The sequence below is a fragment of the Orcinus orca genome, chromosome X (genome assembly GCF_937001465.1).
Source record: "Orcinus orca chromosome X, mOrcOrc1.1, whole genome shotgun sequence".
Classification (NCBI taxonomy): Eukaryota; Metazoa; Chordata; class Mammalia; order Artiodactyla; family Delphinidae; genus Orcinus; species Orcinus orca.
Window position 1 is genome coordinate 48,511,616 of NC_064580.1, and position 22,536 is coordinate 48,534,151.

The following is a 22,536-nucleotide window of genomic DNA, read 5'->3' on the forward strand; positions in this document are numbered from 1 at the left end:
TTTCCATTTCTCTAGGAGGTGGGTCGAAAAGGATCTTGCTGTGATTTATGTCATAGAGTGTTCTGCCTATGTTTTCCTCAAGAGTTTTCTAGTGTCTGGCCTTACATTTAGGTCTTTAATCCATTTTGAGTTTACTTTTGTGTATGGCATTAGGCAGTGTTTTAATTTCATTCTTTTACATGTAGCTGTCCAGTTTTTACAGCACCACATACTGAAGAGGCTGTTTTTCTCCATTGTATATTTTTGTCTCCTTTATCAAAGATAAGGTGATCATATATGTGTGGGTTTATCTCTGGGTTTTCTATCCTGTTCCATTGGTCCATATTTCTGTTTTTGTGCCAGTACCATACTGTCTTAATTACTATAGCTTTGTGATATAGTTTGAAGTCAGGGAGTCTGATCCCCCCCAGCTCCATTTTTCTTTCTCCAGATTGCTTTAGGTATTCCGGGTCTTTTGTATTTCCATATAAATTGTGAAATTTTTTGTTCTAGTTCTGTGGACAATGCCATTGGTAGTTTGATAGGGATTGCACTGAAGCTGTAGATTGCTTTGGGTATTATAGTCATTTCCACAATGCTGATTCTTCCAATCCAAGAACATGGTATATCTCTCCATCTCTTTGTATCATCTTCAATTTCTTTCATCAGTGTCTTATAGTTTTCTGCATACAGGTCTTTTCTCTCCTGAGGTAGGTTTTATTCCTAGGTATTTTATTCTTTTTGTTGCAGTGATAAATGGGAGTGTTTCCTTAATTTCTCTTTCAGATTGTTCATCATTATTGTATAGGAATGGAAGGTATTTCTGTGCATTAATTTTGTATCCTGCTATTTTACCAAATTCATTGATTAGCTCTAGTAGTTTTCTGGTAGCATCTTTAGGATTCTCTATGTATAGTAACATGTCACCTGCAAACAGTGACAATTTTACTTTTTCTTTTCTGATTTGAATGCCTTTTATTTCTTATTCTTCTCTGATTACTGTGGCTAAAACTTCCAAAATTATGTTGAATAATAGTGATCATGAGACTGGGCAACCTTGTCTTTTCCTGATCTTAGAGGAAAAGGTTTCAGTTTTTCAACATTGAGAACGATGTGGGCTGTGGGTTTGTCATATATGGCCTTTATTATGTTAGGTGAGTTTCCTCTATTCCTTCTTCCTGGAGAGCTTTTATCATAAACCGGTGTTGAATTTTGTCAAAAGCTATTTCTGCATCTTTTGAGAAGATCATATAGTTTTTATCATTCAGTTTGTTATTATCACATGGATTGACCTGTATATATTGAAGAATCCTTGCATTCCTGGGATAAACCCCACTTGAGCATGGTGTAAGATCATTTTAATGGGCTGTTGGATTCTGTTGCTAGTATCTTGTTGAGGATTTTTACATCTATGTTCATCAGTGATATTGGCCTGTAGTTTTCTTTTTTTGTGGCAACTGTGTCTGGTTTTGGTATCAAGGGGATGGTGGCTTGATACCACCATCAAGATGGGAGTGCTCCTCCCTCTGCTATATTTTGGAAGAGTTTGAGAAGGATAGGTGTTAGCTCTTCTCTAAATGTTTGATAGAATTCCCCTGTGAAGCCATCTGGTCCTGAGCTTTTCTTTGTTGGAAGATTTTTAATCACAGTCTCAATTTCAGTGCTTGTGATTGGTTTTTTCTATATTTTATATTTTCTATATCTTCCTGGTTCAGTTTCAGAAGGTTATGCTTTTCTAAGAATTTGTCCATTTCTTCCAGGTTGTCCATTTTATTGATATATAGTTGCCTTTAGTAATCTCTCATGATCCTTTGTATTTCTGCAGTGTCAGTTGTTACTTCTCCTTTTTCATTTCTAATTCTGTTGATTTGAGTCTTCCCCCTTTTTGTCTTGATGAGTCTGGTTAATGGTTTATCAATTTTGCTTATCTTCTCAAAGAACTAGTTTTTAGTTTCATTGGTCTTTGCTATCGTTTCCTTCATTTATTTTTCATTTATTTCTGATCTGAATTTTATGATCTTTCCTTTTGCTAATTTTGGTTTATTTGGTTCTTCTTTCTCTAATTGCTTTAGGTGTAAGGTTACATTGTTTATTTGAGATATTTCTTGTTTTTTGATGTAGGATTTATTTGCTATAAACTTCCCTTTTAGAACAGCTTTTGCAGCATGCCATAAGTTTTGGGTCATCATGTTTTCATTGTCATTTGTCTCCAGGTATTTTTTTTTTTTTGCGGTACGTGGGCCTCTCACTGTTTTGGCCTTTCCCATTGTGGAGCAGATGCTCCGGACGTGCAGGCTCAGTGGCCATGGCTCATGGGCCCAGCCGCTCAGTGGCATGTGGGATCTTCCTGGACTGGGGCACGAACCCGCGTCCCCTGCATCGGCAGGCAGCTTCTCAACCACTGCGCCACCAGGGAAGCCCTCTCCAGGTATTTTTTGACTTCATCTTTGATTTCTTCAGTGATCTCTTTGTTATTTAGTAGTGCATTGTTTAGCCTTCATGTGTTTGTATTTTTTACAGTTTTTTTCCTGTTATTGATATCTATTCTAATAGCGTTATGGTTGGAAAAGATACTTAGCATAATTTCAAATTTGTTAAATTTACCAAGGCTTGATTTGTGACCCAAGATATGATCTATCCTGGAGAATGTTCCATGAACACTTGAGAAGAAAGTGTGTTCTGTTGTTTTTGGATGGAATTGTCCTATAAATATCAAATAAGTCCATCTTGTTTAATGTATCATTCAAAGTTTGTGTTTCCTTGTTTATTTTCATTTTGGGTGATCTGTCCATCGGTGAAAGTGGGGTTTTGAAGTTGCCTACTATGATTGAATTACTGTCGAGTTGTCCTTTTATGGCTGTTAGCGTTTGCCTCATTTATTGAGGTGCTCCTATGTTGGGTGTATAAATATTTACAATTGTTATATCTTCTTCTTGTATTGAACCCTTGATCATTATATAGTGTCCTTCTTTTTCTCTTGTAAGAGTCTTTATTTTAAAGTCTATTTTGTCCGATATGAGAATTGCTACCCCAGCTTTCTTTTGATTTCCATTTGCATGGAATATCTTTTCCATCCCCTCACTTTCAGTGTGTATGTGTCCCTAGGTCAGAATTGGGTCTCTTGTAGACAGCATATATATGGGTCTTGTTTTTGTATCCATTCAGTCAGTGTATGTCTTTTGATTGAAGCATTTAATCCATTTACATTTAAGGTAATTTTTTTGGTTTGCTTTTCCCTAGCTTTATTAGATGAAATTGATGTATAATATTGTTTAAGTTTAAGGTTTACAGTGTTTTGATTTGATACACTTATATTGCAAAATAATTACAATAATGGCATTAACTAACACCTCCATCACGTCACATAATTTTTTTTTAATTCGTAGGTTTGCACCTGTTGAAATGATTTCTTTCTTTCTTTCTTTAATTTTTACATCTTTATTGGAGTATAATTGCTTTACAATGGTGTGTAGTTTCTGCATTATAACAAAGTGAATCCGTTATACATATATATGTATTCCCATATCTCTTCCCTCTTGCATCTCCCTCCCTCCCACCCTCCCTATCCCACCCCTCTAGGTGGTCACAAAGCACCGAGTTGATCTCCTTGTGCTACGCGGCTGCTTCCCACTAGATATCTATTTTATGTTTGGTAGTGTATATATTTCCATGCTACTCTCTCGCTCTGTCACAGCTTACCATTCCCCCTCCCAGTATCCTCAAGTCCGTTCTCTAGTAGGTCTGTTTCTTTATTCCTGTCTTACCCCTAGGTTCGTCATGACAATTTTTTCCCTTAAATTCCATATATATGTGTTAGGATACGGTATTTGTCTTTCTCTTTCTGACTTACTTCAATCTGTATGAAAGACTCCAGGTCCATCCAACTCACTACAAACAGCTCAGTTTCATTCCCTTTTATGGCTGAGTAATATTCCATTGTATATATGTGCAACATCTTCTTTACCCATTCATCCAATGATGGGCACTTAGGTTGTTTCCATCTTCAGGCTATTGTAAATAGAGCTGCAATGAAAATTTTGGTACATGACTCTTTTTGAATTATGGTTTTCTCAGGGTATATGCCCAGTAGTGGTATTGCTGGGTTATATGGTAGTTCTATTTGTAGTTTTTTAAGGAACCTCCATACTGTTCTCCATAGTGGATGTACCAATTCACATTCCCACCAGCAGTGCAAGAGTGTTCCCTTTTCTCCACACCCTCTCCAGCATTTATTGTTTCTAGATTTTTTGATGATGGCCATTCTGACTGATGTGAGATGATATCTCATTGTAGTTTTGATTTTCATTTCTCTAATGATTAATGATGTTGAGCATTCTTTCATTTGTTTGTTGGCAGTCTGTAGATCTTCTTTGGAGAAATGTCTATTTAGGTCTTCTGCCCATTTTTGGATTGGGTTGTTTGTTTTTTTTGTTATTGAGCTGCATGAGCTGCTTGTAAATTTGGAGATTAATCCTTTGTCAGTTGCTTCATAAGCAAATATTTTCTCCCATTCTGAGGGTTGTCTTTTGGTCTTGTTTATGGTTTCCTTTGCTGTGCAAAAGCTTTGAAGTTTCATTAGGTCCCATTTGTTTACTTTTGTTTTTATTTCCATTTCTCTAGGAGGTGGGTCAAAAAGGATCTTGTTGTGATTTATGTCATAGAGTTTTCTGCCTATGTTTTCCTCTAAGAGTTTGATAGTTTCTGGCCTTACATTTAGGTCTTTAATCCATTTTGAGCTTATTTTGTGTACGGTGTAAGGGAGTGACCTAATGTCATACGTTTACATGTACTTGTCCAGTTTTCCCAGCACCACTTATTGAAGAGGCTGTCCTTTCTCCACTGTATATTCCTGCCACCTTTATCAAAGATAATGTGACCATATGTGCGTGGGTTTATCTCTGGGTTTTCTATCCTGTTCCATTGATCTATCTTTCTGTTTTGTGCCAGTACCATACTGTCTTTATTTATTTATTTTTTTACGGTATGTGGACCTCTCACTGTCGTGGACTTTCCCATTGCAGAGCACAGGCTCCAGACACACAGGCTCAGCAGCCGTGGCTCACGGGCCCAGCCACTCCATGCTATGTCGGATCTTCCCGGACCGGGGCATGAACCCGTATCCCCTGCATCAGCAGGCGGCCTCTCAACCACTGCGCCACCAGGGAAGCCCCTATTTTTTATTTATTTAGCATACTGTCTTGATTACTGTAACTTTGTAGTGTAGTCTGAAGTCAGGGAGTCTGATTCCTCCAGCTCCATTTTTCGTTCTCAAGATTGCTTTGGCTATTTGGGGTCTTTTGTGTTTCCATACAAATTGTGAAATCTTTTGTTCTAGTTCTGTGAAGAATGCCAGTGGTAGTTTGATAGGGTTTGCATTGAATCAGTAGATTGCTTTGTTTAGTAGAGTCATTTTCACAAGTTGACTCTTCCAATCCAAGAACATGGTATATCTCTCCATCTATTTGTATCATCTTTAATTTCTTTCATCAGTGTCTTATAATTTTCTGCACACAGTTCTTTTGTCTCCTTAGGTAGGTTTATTCCTAGGTATTTTATTCTTTTTGTTGCAATGGTAAATGGGAGTGTTTTCTTGATTTCACTTTCAGATTTTTCATCATTAGTGTATAGAAATGCCTGAGATTTCTGTGCATTAATTCTGTATCATGCTACTTTACCAAATTCATTGATTAGCTCTAGTAGTTTTCTGGTAGCATCTTTAGGATTCTCTATGTATAGTATCATGTCATCTGCAAACAGTGACAGCTTTACTTCTTCTTTTCCGATTTGGATTCCTTTTATTTCCTTTTCTTCTCTGATTGCTGTGGCTAAAACTTCCAAAACTATGTTGAATAAGAGTGGTGAGAGTGGGCAACCTTGTCTTGTTCCTGATCTTAGTGGAAATGCTTTCAGTTTTTCACCATTGAGGACAATGTTGGCTGTGGGTTTGTCATGTATGGCCTTTATTATGTTGAGGAAAGTTCCCTCTATGCCAACTCTCTGCAGGGTTTTTATCATAAATGGGTGTTGAATTTTGTCAAAATCTTTCTCTGCATCAGTTGAGATGATCATATGTTTTTCTCCTTCAATTTGTTAATATGATGTATCACATTGTTTGATTTGCGTATGTTGAAGAATCCTTGCATTCCTGGAATAAACCCCACTTGATCGTGGTGTATGATCCTTTTAATGTGCTGTTGGATTCTGTTTGCTAGTATTTTCTTGACGATTTTTGCATCTATGTTCATCAGTGATGTTGGCATGTAGTTTTCTTTCTTTGTGACATCCTTGTCTGGTTTTGGTATCAGGGTGATGGTGGCCTCGTAGAATGAGTTTGGGAGTGTTCCTCCCTCTGCTATATTTTGGAAGAGTTTGAGAAGTATAGGTGTTAGCTCTTCTCTAAATGTTTGATAGAATTCACCTGTGAAGCCGTCTGGTCTTGGGCTTTTGTTTGTTGGAAGATTTTTAACCACAGTTTCAATTTCAGTGCTTGTGATTGGTCTGTTCATATTTTCTAGGTCTTCCTGATTCAGTCTTGGCAGGTTGTGCATGTCTAAGAATTTGTCCATTTCTTCCAGGTTGTCCATTTTATTGGTATAGAGATGCTTGTAGTAATCCCTCATGATCTTTTGTATTTCTGCAGTGTCAGTTGTTACTTTATTTTCATTTCTTTTCTTTTCTTTTTTTTTTTTTTGCAGTACGCGGGCCTCTCACTGTTGTGGACTCTCCCTTTGTGGAGCACAGGCTCCGGACGCACAGGCTCAGTGGCCATGGCTCAAGAACCAGGCCTCTTCGTGGCATGTGGGATCTTCCCTGACCAGGGAACGAACCCGCGTCCCCTGCATCGGCAGGCAGACTCTCAACCAATGCGCCACCAGTGCAGCCCTCTTTTTCATTTCTAATTGTATTGATTTGAGTCTTCTCACTTTTTTTCTTGATGAGTCTGGCTAATATTTTATGATTTTTGTTTATCTTCTCAAAGAACCAGCTTTTAGTTTTATTTAACTTTGCTATCATTTCCTTCATTTCTTTTTCATTTATTTCTGATCTGATTTTTATGATTTCTTTCCTTCTGCTAACTTGGGTTTTTTTTGGTCTTCTTACTCTAATTGCTTTAGGTGCAAGGTTAGGTTGTTTATTTGAGATGTTTCCTGTTCCTAAAGGTAGGATTGTCATGCTATAAACTTCTCTCTTAGAACTTCTTTTGCTGCATCCCATAGGTTTTGGTTCGTCGTATCTCCATTGTCCTTTGTTTCTAGGTATTTTTTGATTTCCTCTTTGATTTCTTCAGTCATCACTTCATTATTACGTAGTGTATTGTTTAACCTCCATGTGTTTGTATTTTTTACAGATCTTTTCCTGTAGTTGATATGTAGCCTCATAGCATTGTGTTTGGAAAAGATACTTGATATTATTTCAATTTTCTTAAACTTAGCAAGGCTTGATTTGTGACCCAAGATATGATCTACCCTGGAGAATGTTCCATGAGCGCATGAGAAAAATGTGTATTCTGTTGTTTTTGGATGGAATGTCCTATAAATATCATTTAAGTCCATCTTGTTTAACGTATCATTCAAAGCTTGTGTTTCCTTGTTTATTTTCATTTTGGATGATCTGTCCATCAGGGAAAGAGGGGTGTTAAAGTCCCCTACTCTGAATGTGTTACTGTCGATTTCCCCTTTTATGGCTGTTAGTATTTGCATCATGTATTGAGGTGCTCCTATGTTGGGTGCATAAATATTTACAATTGTTATATCTTCTTCTTGGATCGGTCCCTTGATCATTATGTAGTGTCCTTCTTTGTCTCTTGTAATAGTCTTTATTGTAAAGTCTATTTTTCTGATATGAGAATTGCTACTCCAGCTTTCTTTTGGTTTCCATTTGCGTGGAATATCTTTTTCCATCCCCTTACATTCAGTGTGTATGTGTCTCTAGGTCTGACGTGAGTATCTTTTAGACAGCATATATATGGGTCTTGTTTTTGTGTCCATTTAGCCAATCTGTGTCTTTTGGTGGGAGCATTTGGTCCATTTACATTTAAGGTAATTATCGATATGTATGTTTCTATTCATATTTTCTTAGTTGTTTTTGGTTCATTATTGTAGGTCTTTTCCTTCTCTTGTGTTTCTTGCCTAGAGAAGTTCCTTTAGCATTTGTTGTAAAGCTGGTGTGGTGGTGCTGAACTCTCTCAGCTTTTGCTTGTCTGTAAAGTTTTTAATTTCTCCATGAAATCTGAATGAGATCCTTGGTGGGTAGAGTAATCTTGGTTGCAGGTTTTTCTCCTTCATCACTTTAAATATGTCCTGCCAGTCCCTTCTGCCTTGCAGAGTTTCTGCTGAAAGATCAGCTGTTAACCTTATGGGGATTCCCTTGTGTGTTATTTGTTGTTTTTCCATTGCTGCTTTTAATATGTTTTCTTTGTATTTCATTTTTGACAGTTTGATTAGTATGTGTCCTGGCATTTTTCTCCTTGGATTTATCTTGTATGGGACTCTCTGTACTTCCTGGAAATGATTAACTCTTTCCTTTCCCATATTAGGGAAATTTCCACCTATAATCTCTTCAAATGTTTTCTCAGTCCCTTTCTTTTTCTCTTCTCCTTCTGGAACCCCTATAATTCGAATGTTGTTGCATTTAATATTGTCCCAGAGGTGTCTGAGTCTCTCCTCAGTTCTTTTCATTCTTTTTTCTTTATTCTGCTCTGCAGTAGTTATTTCCACTATTTTATCTTCCAGGTCACTTATCCGTTCTTCTGCCTCAGTTATTCTGCTATTGATCCCATCTAGAGTATTTTTCATTTCATTTATTGTGTTGTTCATCCTTGTTTGTTTCATCTTTAGTTCTTCTAGATCCTTGTTAAATGTTTCTTGCATTTTTTCTATTCTATTTCCAAGACTTTTGATCATCTTTACTATCATTATTCTGATTCTTTTTCAGGTAGCCGGCCTACTTCCTCTTCATTTTTTAGGTCTGGTAGGTTTTTATCTTGCTCCTTCATCTGCTGTGAGTTTTTCTGTCTTCTCATTTTACTTATCTTACTGTGTTTCGGTTCTCCTTTTTGCAGGGTGCACCTTTGTAGTTTCCATTGATTTTGATGTCTGTCCCCAGTGGCTAAAGTTGATTCAGTAGGTTGTGTAGGCTTCCTGGTGGAGGGGGCTAGTACCTGTGTTCTGGTGGATGAGGTGTGATCTTGTCTTTCTGGTGGGAACGTCCACATCTGGTGGTGTGTTTTCGGGTGTCTGTGGACTTATTATGATTTGGGGCAGCCTCTCTGCTAATGGGTGTGGTTGTGTTCCTGTCTTTCTAGTTGTTTGGCATAGGGTGTCCTGCACTGTAACTTGCTGGTCGTTGTGTGAAGCTGGGTGTTGGTGTAGAGATGGAGATCTCTGGGAGATTTTTCCCTATTTGATATTACGTGGAGCTGGGAAGTCTCTGGTTGACCAGTGTCCTGAAGTTGGCTCTCCCACCTCACAGGCACAGCACTGACCCCTTGTTGCAGCACCTAGAGCCTTTCATCCATGCGGCTCAGAATAAAAGGGAGAAAAAGTAGAAAGAAAGAAAGAAAGAAAGAAAGAAAGAAAGAAGGAAGGAAAGAAAGAGAGACAGAGATGGAGGGAGGGAGGGAGGGAAAAAAGCAAGGAAGGAAGGAAGGAAGAAAGGAAGGAAGATAAAATAAAATAATGTAAGATAAAATAAATTTATTAAAATAAAAAATAATTATTAAGAGAAAAAAAATTTTTAAAAGAAAAAAAAAAACCCAAAAAACAAAACAAAAAAAACCATGGATAGAACCCTAGGAGAAATGGTGGAAGCAAAGCTATACAGACAAAATCTCACACAGGAGCATACACATACATACTCACAAAAAGAGGAAAAGGGGCAAAAATCATAAATCTTGCTCTCAAAGTCCACCTCCTCATTTTGGGATGATTCGTTGTCTATTCAGGTATTCCACAGATGCAGGTTACATCAAGTTGATTGTGGAGCTTTAATCCACTGCTTCTGAGGCTGCTGGGAGAGATTTCCCTTTCTCTTCTTTGTTCTCACAGCTCCCGGGGCTCATCTTTGGATTTGGCCCCGTCTCTGCATGTAGGTCGCCGGAGGGCGTCTTTTCTTTGCTCAGACAGGATGTGGTTAAATGAGCAGCTGCTTCGGGGACACTGGCTCACTAGGGCAGGGCGGAGGGAGGGGTACCGAGTGGGGGGCGATCCTGTGACGGCAGAAGCCGGCGTGACGTTGTACCAGCCTGAGGCATGCTGTGCGTTCTCCGGGAGAAGTTGTCCCTGGATACCGGGACCCTGGCAGTGGCGGGCTGCAGAGGCGCCCAGGAAGGGAGGTGTGGATAGTGACCTGTACTCACACACAGGCTTCTTGGTGGTGGCAGCAGCAGCCTTAGCATCTCATGCCTGTCTCTGTGGTCCACGCTTTCAGCCGCGGCTCACGCCCGTCTCTGGAGCTCCTTTAAGTAGCGCTCTTAATCCCCTCTCCTCGAGCACCAGGAAACAAAGAGGGAAGAAAAAGTCTCTTGCCTCTTCAGCAGGTCCAGACTTTTCCCCGGACTCCCTCCCAGCTAGCCGTGGGGCACTAACCCCCTGCAGGCTGTGTTCACGCCGCCAACCCCAGTCCTCTCCCTGTGATCCGACTGAAGCCCGAGCCTCAGCTCCTGGCCCCGCCTGCCCTGGCTGTTGAGCAGACGAGCCTCTCGGACTGGTGAGTGCCGGTCGGCACTGATCCTCTGTGTGGGAATCTCTCCGCTTTGCTCTCTGCACCCCTGTTGCTGTGCTCTCCTCCGTGGCTCCAAAGGTTTACCCCTCTGCCACCCGCAGTCTCCACCTGCGAAGGGGCTTCCTAGTGTGTGGAAACCTTTCCTCCTTCACAGCTCCCTCCCACTGGTGCAGGTCCTGTCCCTATTCCTTTGTGTCTGTTTTCTCTTTTTTTCTCTTGCCCTACCCAGGTACGTGGGGGAGATTCTTGCCTTTTGGGAGGTCTGAGGTATTCTGCCAGCATTCAGTAGGTGTTCTGTAGGAGTCGTTCCATGTGTAGATATATTTCTGGTGTATCTGTGGGTAGGAAGGTGATCTCCGCGTCTTACTCTTCTGCCATCTTCCCCTCGTCAATTTTTTTAAACATCTTTATTGGAGTATAATTGCTTTACAATGGTGTGTTAATTTCTCCTTTATAACAAAGTGAATAAGTTATACATATACATATGTTCCCATATCTCTTCCCTGTTGCGTCTCCCTCCCTCCCACCCTCTGTATCCCACACCTCTAGTTGGTCACAAACCACCTAGCTGATCTCCCTGTGCTATGCGGCTGCTTCCCACTAGCTATCTATTTTACGTTTGGTAGTGTATATATGTCCATGCCACTCTCTCACTTCGTCATAGCTTACCCTTCCCCCTCCCCATATCCTCAAGTTCATGCTCTAGTAGATCTGTGTGTTTATTCCCGTCTTACCCTTAAGTACTTCATGACAATTTTTTTCTCTCTCAGATTCCATATATACGTGCTAGCATATGGTATTTGTTTTTCTCTTTCTGACTTACTTCACTCTGTATGACAGACTCTAGGTCCATCCACCTCACTACAAATAACTCAAATTCGTTTCTTTTTATGGCTGAGTAATATTCCATTGTATATATGTGCCACATCTTCTTTATCCACTCATCTGTTGATGGACACTTAGGTTGCTTCCATGTCCGGGGTATTGTAAATAGAGCTGCAATGAACATTTTGGTACATGACTCTTTTTGAATTATGGTTTTCTCAGGGTATATGCCCAGTGGTAGGATTGCTGGGTCTTATGGTAATTCTATTTGTAGTTTTTTAAGGAACCTCCATACTGTTCTCCATAGTGGCTGTATCAATTTACATTCCCACCAACAGTGCAAGAGTGTTCCCTTTTCTCCATGCCCTGTCCAACATTTATTGTTTCTAGATTTTTTTAATGATGGCCATTCTGACTGGTGTGATATGATATCTCATTGTAGTTTTTATTTGCATTTTTCTAATGATTATTGATGTTGAGCATTCTTTCATGTATTTGTTGGCAGTCTATATATCTTTGGAGAAATGTTTATTTAAGTCTTCTGCCCATTTTTGGATTGGGTTGTTTGTTTTTTTGTTATTGAGCTGCATGAACTGCTTGTAAATTTTGGAGATTAATCCTTTGTCAGTTGCTTCATTTGCAAATATTTTCTCCCATTCTGAGGGTTGTCTTTTGGTCTTGTTTATGGTTTCCTTTGCTGTGCAAAAGTCTTTAAGTTTCATTAGGTCCCATTTGTTTATATTTCCATTTTTCTAGGAGGTGGGTCAAAAAAGATCTTGCTGTGATTTATGTCAGAGTGTTATGCCTATGTTTTCCTCTAAGAGTTTGAAAGTGTCTGGCCTTACATTTAGGTCTTTAATCCATTTTGAGTTTATTTTTGTGTATGGTGTTAAAAAGTGTTCTAATTTCATACTTTTGCATGTACCTGTCCAGTTTTCCCAGCACCACTTTTTGAAGAGGCTGTCTTTTCTCCACTGTATATTCTTGCCTTCTTTATCAAAGATAAGGTGACCATATGTGTGTGGGTTTATCTCTGGGCTTTCTATCCTGTTCCATTGATCTATCTTTCTGTTTTTGTGCCAGTACCATACTGTCTTGATTACTGTAGCTTTGTAGTATAGTCTGAAGTCAGGGAGCCTGATTCCTCCAGCTCCATTTTTCATTCACAAGATTGCTTTGGCTATTCGGGGTCTTTTGTGTTTCCATACAAATTGTGATAAGTTAATTTTTGATATGTATGTTCCTATTACCATTTTTCTAATTGTTTTGTGCTTGTTATTGCAGGGCTTTTCCTTCTCTTGTGTTTTCTGCCTAGAGAAGATTCCTTTAGCATTTGTTGTAAAGCTTGTTTTGTGATGTTGAATTCTCTTAGCTTTTGCTTGTCTGTCAAGGTTTTAATTTCTATGTCAAATCTGAATGAGATCCTTGCCGGGGAGAATAATCTTGGTTGTAGATTTCTCCCTTTCATCACTTTACATATGTCCTGCCCCTCCCTTCTGGCGTGCAGCCTTTTTGCTGAAAGATCAGCTGTTAACCTTATGGGCATTCCCTTGTATGATTTTTGTTGCTTTTCCCTTGATGCTTTTAATATTTGTTCTTTGTATTTAATTTTTTATAGTTTGATTAATATGTGTCTTGGCATGTTTCTTCTTCGATTTAGCCTGTATGGGACTCTCTGCACTTCATAGACTTGATTGACTATTTTCTTTCCCATATCAGGGAAGTTATCAACTATAAACTCTTCAAATATTTTCTCAGTCCCTTTCATTTTCTCTTCTTCTTCTGGGATCCCTATAATTCTAATGTTGGCATGTTTAATGTTGTCCCAGAGGTCTCTGAGACTATCCTCAATTCTTTTCATTCTTTTTTCTTTATTTTTCTCTGTGGTAGTCATTTCCACAGAGACCTTTATTCCCCATTTCCATTTATTTTATCTTCCTGGTCTCTTATCCATTCTTATGTCTCAGTTATACTTCTACTGATTCCTTCTAGAGAATTTTAAATTTCATATTATTGTGTTGTTCATCATTGTTTGTTTGCTCTTTAGTTATTCTGGGTCCTTGTTAAATGTTTCTTGTATTTTCTCCATTTTGTTTCCAAGATTTTGGATCATCTTTACTATCATTACTCTGAATTCTTTTTCAGGTAGATACCCTATTTCCTGTTCATTTGTTTGGTCTGGTGGGTTTTTACTTTGCTCTTTCATCTGCTGTTTAATTCTCAGTCTTTTCATTTTTCTTAAGTTCCTGTGTTTTGGGTCTCCTTTTTTCTGGCTGCAGGTTCGTAGTTCTGGTTGTCTTTGGTATCTGTCCCCAGTGGGTACGTTTGGTTCAGTGGGTTGTGTAGGCTTCCTGGTGGAGGGGACTAGTGCCTGTATTCTGGTGGATAAAGCTGGATCTTGTCTTTCTGGTGGGCAGGACCACGTCTGGTGGTGTGTTTTCAGGTGTCTGTGGCCTTATTATGATTTTAGGCAGCCTCTCTGCTAATGGGTGGGGTTGTGTTCCTATCTTGCTAGTTGTTTGTCATGGGGTGTCCAGCACTGGAACATGCTGGTTGTTGAGTTGAAGTGGGTCTTAGCGTCTAGACAGTGATCTCTGGGAGAGCTCTCCGTGAATGATATTACATGGGGCTGGGAGGTCACTGCTGGACCAATGTCCTGAACTTGGCTCTCCCACCTCAGAGGCTCAGGCTTGACACACAGCTGGAGCACCAAGACCCTGTCAGCCACACAGCTCAGAAGAAATGGGAGAAAAAATAGGAAAAAAATTAAAATAAAGTTATTAATATAAAAAAATTAAAAATATTATTAAAATTAAAAAATAGGTAAAAAAAGAAAAGAGCAACCAAAACAATAAAGAAATCCACGAATGATAATATGTGCTATAAACTATACTAAGATAAACTTAAAAATCAGTAACTAGTCAGTCACATACAGCAAACCCCAAGCCTACAGTTGCTCCCAATGTCCACCACCTCAATTTTGGGTTGATTTGTTGTCTATTCAGGTATTCCACCGATGCAGGGTACGTCAAGTTGATTGTGGAGTTTTAATCCGCTGCTCCTGAGGCTGCAAGGAGAAATTTCCCCTTCTCTTCTTTGTTAGCACAGCTCCTGGCAGTCACCTTTGGACTTGGCCCCATCTCTGCATGTAGGTCGCCCTCTGGCGTCTGTTCTTCACCCTGAAGCGAGGGGGTTAAAGGAGCGGCTGATTAGGGGGCTCTGACTCACTCAGGCTGCGGGGAGGGAGCAGTACGGAATGTGGGGTGAGCCTGTGGTGTCAGAGGCTGGTGTGATTTTGCAACAGCCTGAGGTGTGCCGTGTGTTCTCCCCATAAGTTGTCCCTGGATCATGGGACCCTGGCAGTGGTGGGCTGCACAGGATCCTGGAAAGGGAGGTGTGGATAGTGATCTGTGCTTGCACACAGGATTCTTGGTGGCTGCAGTAGCAGCAACAGCATTTCATGCCCATTTCTTGTGTCTGTGCTGATAGCCGCAGCTCAGGTCCATCTCTGATGCTTCTTTAGGTGGTGTTCTGAATCTCCTCTACTTGCTCACCTCAAGACAATGGTCTCTTGACTCTTAGGCAGTTCCTGACTTTTTCCCAGACTCCCTCCCGGTTAGGTGTGGCACACTAGTCCCCTTCAGACTGTGTTCACGCAGCCAACCCTAGTCCTCTCCCTGGGATCTGACCTCCAAAGCCCGACCCTCAGGTCCCAGCCCCCACCCACCCTGGCAGGTGAGCTGACAAGTCTCTCAGGCTGCTGAGTGCTGGTCGGCACCGATCCCCTGTGTGGGAATCTCTCCACTTTGCCCTCTGCATCCCTGTTGCTGCGCTCTCCTCTGTGGCTCTGAAGTTTTGCCCCCGCCCACACCCTGACTCCTCCAGTGAAGGGGTTTCCTAGTGTGTGGACACTTTTCCTCCTTCACAGCTCCCTCCCAGAGGTGCAGTGTCCATCCTTATTCTTTTCTTTCTGTTTTTTTTTTTTTTTTTGCCCTGACCAGTTACGTTGGGAGTTTCTTGCCTTTTGGGAAGTCTGGGGTCTTCTGCCAGCATTCAGTAGGTGTTCTGTAGGAATTGTTCGACATGTAGATATATTTTTGATATATTTGTGGGGAGGAAGGTGATCTCCATGTCTTACTCCTCCGCCATTTTGTAGGTCCTCTATATCCATTGTATATGTTTTGATTGGAACATTTATTCCATTTACATTTAAAGTAACTATTGATGGTTATATACCTACTGCCATTTTGTTAATTGTTTTTTTATAAGAAAAAAAATTTATTGATGTTAAGAATATTTTATTTTTTAATTATATAATATTGCAAAACTTTTAAAGACAGCTTAGAATGGGCCTCTTTTTTCAATGTAAAATGTGTTATAATACTGTTGTTTTCTGTTTTTTGTTGTAGTTCTTTTTGGTTCCTTTCACATATAGAATTATTGTATATTTAATAAATAGAAATATAATAATAATTTTATATTGATGTTCTTTTAAGTTCAAATGCATTCTAACCACCCTCTCACTTTTAATGTTTTTTATGTTGTATTTTATATATTTTTGTTTTGTGTATCCCTTATATACTTATTGTGGATATAGTTAATTTTACTAGTCTTGTGTTTTAACCTTCCTACTAGCTTTATAAGTGGTTGATCTACTACTTTTACTGTGTGTTTGTCTTTACTAGTGAGATTTTTCCTTTCATAATTTTTATATTTCTAGTTGTGGCCTTTCCTTTTTTTTTTTTTTTTTTGCTTAGAGAAGTCCCTTTAACATTTCTTGTAAATTTGGTTTTGTGTTGCCTAACTTGTTTAGCTTTTGATTTTCTGTGAAACTCTTTACCTCTCCTTCAAAATCCTTTCATGCCACTCTTCTGGCCTGTAGAGCTTCTGCTGAAAAGTCAGCTCATAGTCTTATGGGAGTTCCCTTGTACCTAACTAGTTGCTTTTCCCTTGCTGCTTTTAATAGTCTCTTTTTATCTTTAACTTTTGCCTTTTAAATTACAATGTATCTTGGTGTGGTCCTCTTTTGATTGATCTTATTTGGGACACTCTGTGCTTCTTGGACCTGGATGTCTGTTTCCTTTCTCAGACTAGAGATGTTTTCAGCTACTATGTCTTCAAATATATTTTATGCCCCTTTCTGTCTTTTCCTTCAGAAATCCCTATAATGCGAATTTTAGTACACTTGAAATTTTCCAGAGTTCTCTTAAACTGTCCTTATTAAATTTTTTTTTTCTGTTCAGCTTGAGTGCTTTCCCCTACTCTGTCTTCCAGTTCACTAATCCATGCCTCTATATCATCTAACCCACTGTTGACTCCTTCTAGTGTATGTTTTATTTCAGTTATTGTATTCTTCAGCTCTGTTTGGTTTTTCTTTATATTTTCTCTTTCCTAACTTCTCACTGTGTTCGTCCATTCTTCTCCTGAGTTGTCTGAGCATCTTTATGATCATTACCTTGAAATGTTTATCAGGTAGATTGCTTATCTCCACTTCACATAGTTTTTCTTCTGAGGTTTTATCTTGTTCTTTCTTTTGCAACATATTCTGTCACCTCACTTTGTCTAATTTTCTGTTTTTATTTCTATGTATTTGATAAGTTGGTTCCATTCCACAATCTTAGAGAAGTGGCCTTATGTAGGAGATGTCCTATGTGTTCCAGCATCACACTCCCCTATGGTTACCAGAGCTATATGCTTTCGGGGTGCCCTCTATGTGAGCTGTGTTATCTCCTCTGTTGTGGTGAGCTGACTACTGTGGGTGCACTGGTAGGCATTGTTGCCCTATGGTTTGGTTGGTTGCCAGGCTCTGCCTAGTGTGGAGGCTGCTGGCTGCTGTTGGGCAGGGCTGGGTCCTGGCACAGCTGGTTGAACAACTTGGAGAGTTCTTGTTCTGGTGTCAGCCAACTGGTGGGCAGGCCTGGGTCACAAGGCTGCTGGCTGTGAAACCCTGGTGGTCTTAGGGCTAGTGCTGGCCCACTGGTGGGTGTGCCTGGTCCTGACACTGCTCCCTGTGGGACCTTGGTGCTCCTGGGGCATTGTCTGCCTGCTGATGTGTGGTGCCATAGCCCAGGGGGTCCTGGAGCTGGTAGCAACCTACCAGTGGGTGAGGCCATGTTCTGGCCCTAGTGTTGGCCCACTAGTGGGTGGAGATAAGTCTTGAGGATCTTACTACAGGGGGTTCCAGACCTGGTGTCAGCCCACTGGTTGGCAAGGCCAGGGCCCAAGGAGTCTTGGGGCTGCTGCTTACCCTCTGGTGTGTGAGGCCAGTCCCAGGGCTAGTGCTGACCTGCTGATAGGTAGAATGCATCCTGGAGTCTCTGGCTGTGGGGCCCTGGGGTCCTGGAGCTGAAGTAGGCTTGATGATGAAAGGGACTGTGGCCCATAGCATCCCATGGCAGATGCCCACCCACTGGTGTGTGAGGCTAGGTCCCAGAGCTGGTGTCAGCCTGATGGTGGTCAGAGCTGTGTCCCAATGGCTGGCTGTGGGGCCCCAGGATCCTGGAGCTAGTGTCACCAGTGGGTGGGAGGGGCCAGGTCCTGAGCCTTCTAGTGGATAGGGCCATGTCCTGAGGCAGCTGGGACCTCAGGGGTTCCTGCAACAGTCAGTCTGCTGGTGGTTGGAGCTGTTTCCCCACCTGGCTAACTGCTTGGCCTGGGGCATCCCAGAACTGGTGCTGATTGGCTGGTTGCTGTGGCTGGGTCTTGGCCCTAATATGCTAGAGAAGGGATTCTTAAAGGGGTTTTGCCAGCAGCAGTTCCCTCCTGGTAGAATGAGACCCTCAAAATGGCTACTCCCAGTGTCTATGTCTCCAGAAATAGTCCTAGTGGCCTCCTGCCTCTACAGAAGGCTCTCTAAGATCTGAAGTTTGTCTGACCCAAGCTCCCTCCAAATTACTGCTTTTGTGCTCGGTCTCAGAGCATGTGAGATTTTGTGTATACCCTTTAAGTACAGAATCTCTATTTTCTGCAGCCCTCTGGTCCTCCCAAAACTAAGCCCCACTGACCTTCAAAGTCAAAAGTTCTGGAGGTTCATTTTCCCAGTGCAGGACCTCTGGGCTCAGGAGTACAATGTGGAGGTCAGACCCCTTGCTCTTTTGGGAGAACCTCTTCAATTGTAATTATCCTCCCATTTGTGGGTCATCTACCCAGTGGTATGGTCTTGAGGTCTTGAGTATATTGTGTCTCTGTCCCTCCTACCCATCTCCTTGTGGTTCCTTCTTTATATCTTTAGTTGTAGAAGATTTTTCTGCTAATCTTCAGGTCATTCTCATCAATACTTTCTCTGTAAATAGTAATTTTGGTGTGCCTATGGGGGGAGGTGAGCTCAGGGTCTTCCTACTCTGCCATCTTCAAATATGTGGAAATTAAAGAACACAGTCCTAATTAACCATTAGGAAATTATAAGAAAAATTAGAAAATACGTAGATAGAAGTAAAAACAAAAACACAATATACCAAAATTTATGCGATGTAGCAAAAGCAATCATAAGAGGAAAATTTATAGTGGCAAATGTCTACATTAAAAAAGGATGTCAAATCAATAACCTTACTTTACACCTTAAGGAACTAGGAATAGAAAAGAAAAATAAACCCAAAACTAACAAAAGGAAGGAAATACTAAACGTAACAGCAAAGATAAACAAAATAGAGAACAGAAAAACAACAGAGAAAATTGATGAAACTGGAAGTTTGTTCTTTGAAAAGGTGAACAAAATTGATAAACCTTTAGAGAAAAAGAGAGGACAAAAAAAGTAAAATATAAAATGAGAATATTACTACCAACCTTACAGAGATAAAAAGGATTATGAGAACAACTCAACAACAAAAAACAAATAAATAATGAGCAAATGACTTCAATATAAATTTAACTGAAGAAGATATACAAATGGCCAAAAAGCATATGAAAAGAAGCTTAACATCACTGATATTAGGGAAATGCAAATCAAAACTTCAATGATATCACCTCAAATCTACTAGGATTGCTATGATGAAAAATAACAATTGTTGGCAAGGATGTGAAGAAATTGGAAGTTTCGTACATAGCTAGTGCAAATGTAGAATGGTACAGATGATGTGGGAAACAGTATGGTTGACCTAAAAAAATTAAGTGTAGAATTATCACATGACCCAGCAAATCCACACCTAGGTATATACCCAAAATAATTGAAAACAGGTGTTCAAACAAAAACGTGTACATGTAGGTTCATAGCAGCACTATTTATAATAGCCAAAAGGTGGAAACAACACAAGTGTTCATCAAAATGTGGTATATTCATTCAATGGAATATTTTTCAGTCATAAATATGAATGATGTACTGATATACGACATAAGGTGTATGAACCTTGTAATCATTTTGCTATGTAAAAGATGACAGACACAAAAAGTCACATGTTGTATGATTCCTTTTATATGAAACATCCAGAAAATATAAAGCCTTAGATATAGAAAGCAGTTTAGTGGTTACCAGAAGCTGTGAGAGAAGGAATGGAGTGTGACTGCTAAATGAATTCAGGGTGTCTCTTTTGAGGTAATGAATATGTGGAACTAGATAGAAGTGATGGTTGCACAATGTGAATATACTATATGCTATTGTATCATATACTTTAAAATGATTAATTTTATATTATGTGAATTTTACCTCAAAAATTATAGAAGACTACATATATTTATGCAAATAAATTAGAACACTGAGATGAAATGTATAATTTCCTAAGGAAATATGGATTATTAAAATTGACTTCATTAGGGATATAATGCTTAAGCATTGAATTTTCATACAGGAAATAGAAAAAGATATCAAAGCATAAAGCACCAGGTCACATGGTTTCACAAGGGAATTCAATGAAAATTTCAAAGACCAGTCAGGTCAAATTCTCTATAAATTGTCCCAGAAGATTGAAAAGGAAGGAAAAGTGTTTTTATTCCAATTAAGAAAGAGTAAGCACACTTCACCCTTTCTTTCCCACTGAATGCAACTAGCAGTTATCTAAGGACTCTTTAAATAAATAGTAAGGCTGCCACTTACAATTGGGGAAGAAAACCAGAACTCAAAGTATAACTGGACTGGTGGTGGGTTTCCAATTTTTTTCCTTCAGTATCTCCCAGTCTGGACTCAAACACAGCCTAAAATTGTGCACTGGTGTGGAAATAAAGGGCTGAAGGAAAGGTTACTGTTTCTGGTCTGAAGAGCAGGAAAGGGAACCCCTATGGGTCAGAAGCAATAGGTGATATCCTCTGTTTATTTTTCCATAAACTCCCACTCTATTTCCTAGGGAGTTTTGTGACATCAGTAGCAGCAACAGTAGCAATGTCTAGCCAGGCAACAAAACTCCAAGGGAGGTAAACCCTTCTCTTTGACCAGAATAACAATTGTCCAAAGAACATGGGGGTAATCCCTGTTGCTTTTAATTTTTCTCTTTTCTCTTGATGCTTGATCCCAGAGGCAGATGTAGTAGATGGGAAGTTCATAGCAGAGTGGGAGAAATTAAAGCCCTGGATTTCTAGTCAGAGGGCCATTGTTGGGGGGAGAGTTCTCCTGAGAACCATAAAGAGTCACAGAGATAATGGAGATGAGAGAGCTCAATAAAACCATCTCATAAATTTGTGTATGAGCTTCTGACCTTAAGCAACTTACCAAAGGTTTTGAGCACCAAACTATGGGGTAGACCACTATCCACAGCCTAGAAAAGCTGTTGGATGGCACACATGCATGACAGGTTGGAATAGCACTACAAAGGCTTTGAAAGTTAAATTTATATTGGAAGCACAGCTCATATATCATAGTCCATTCATGGGCTGATATAACAAAAGTAGCATAGACTGGGTGGCTTAAATGACAAACGTTTATTTCTCCCAGTTCTGGAGGCTGGAAAGTCCAAGATCAAGGTGCTGGAAGATATGGTGTGTGGTGAGGGCCTGCTTCCTTGTTCATAGGTGGCCATCTTCTCTCTCGCTCTCTATCCTCATGTGGTAGAAGGGGGTGAGAGAGCTCTCTGGGGTGTCTTTAATAAGGGTATTAATTCTATTCATGAGGGCTCCACTTTTGTGGCCTAGTCACCTCCTAAAGGCCCCACCTTCAGATACCATCACATTGGTGATTAAGATTTCAACACATAAAATTTGGGAGGACACAAAACTGCAGTCCATAGCATCACAGAATGCAAGTAGAAACTTGCCACCTGAAACTAATTGGGTCAATCTTGTGTTAAAACATAAACAAAAATCAACATTCTTCATAAGATTTAAATAAGACCTAGAATCTTATAACATACTATTAAAAATATCCAGGATTCAATCCAATATTACTTGAAGGATAATCTCAACATCTCACAAGGGAAAAGACAAAAGAGTTATCATCTCTGGGGTGACACAGAATATTGAAATTATCAGAGACTTTAAAGCAGCTATTATAACCATACTCCAAGTAGGAAGTGTGAAAAATCTTGAGACAAATGGAAGGCTAGAAAAATTTAACGGAGAAATAGAAGGTATAAAAAAGGAAGGAATCTTCTTCATCCTTTTAACAAAGCAAGAACAACATTTGTACCTAAACCTGATAAAAGTAGTACAAAAAAATAAAATAAAACTGCAAACTAATATCATTCATGAATACTGATGCAAAAATACTAAATAGGGTATTAACAACAGAATCCAGCATCACTGTGACCATGAAGTTATTCCAGGAATACAAGTTTGTTTCAATATTAGGCAATTTATTAATATAAAATATCTTGTTAGAAGAGCAAAATAAAAGTATCATATACTTATCTTTATATATGTTGAAAAGCCTTTGACAAAAGTCAACACCAATTCTTGATTAAAAAGTGAGGAAAATTGGAATAAATTGTGCTTATAGGGTATTATATCATCATTAAAAATGAGTTAAAGCTGTATTAGTTGTCTTGGCAGAATCTCAGTGATATTCTGTAAGGAAAAGCAATATATAGAAATGCATATATAATCTGGTCCCAAATTTTAAAAGTACCACCCAGCTAATTGCTTTGATTCATA